Consider the following 412-nt stretch of genomic DNA (forward strand, 5'->3'; position numbering starts at 1 on the left):
GTGGTCAATTATTTCAGTGACGAAGTACATGGTAAACGTGTATCACAGCCCCGGGCTTGTTAATTTCTTAAGTTTAATTATAAACACAAGGAAATTCTTTCAAAAAGGGTAATCGTGTTGAATAATATCATCGTGTAAATGTAATAATATTAGGCTAATTATATTATTGCCAATAAAGAGGAGAAATTAAGTCAAATAAAATCCAACTTTAGAGACTTTCACACACTAGTATTTCAATTCACTCGCAAATATGCAAAACAATAGTACTAATTAGTAATTACTAATGATGTCATCATTGTATTACTGTATAAATTAAAAATTATTAGATAATTTAATATATTTATTTTAATTATTAATATAATATATGTTAATATTTTAATTATTAATTTTAAATAAAAACATTTTTGTATAA

The sequence above is a fragment of the Arachis ipaensis genome, chromosome B03 (genome assembly GCF_000816755.2).
Source record: "Arachis ipaensis cultivar K30076 chromosome B03, Araip1.1, whole genome shotgun sequence".
In the NCBI taxonomy this organism is placed as follows: domain Eukaryota; kingdom Viridiplantae; phylum Streptophyta; class Magnoliopsida; order Fabales; family Fabaceae; genus Arachis; species Arachis ipaensis.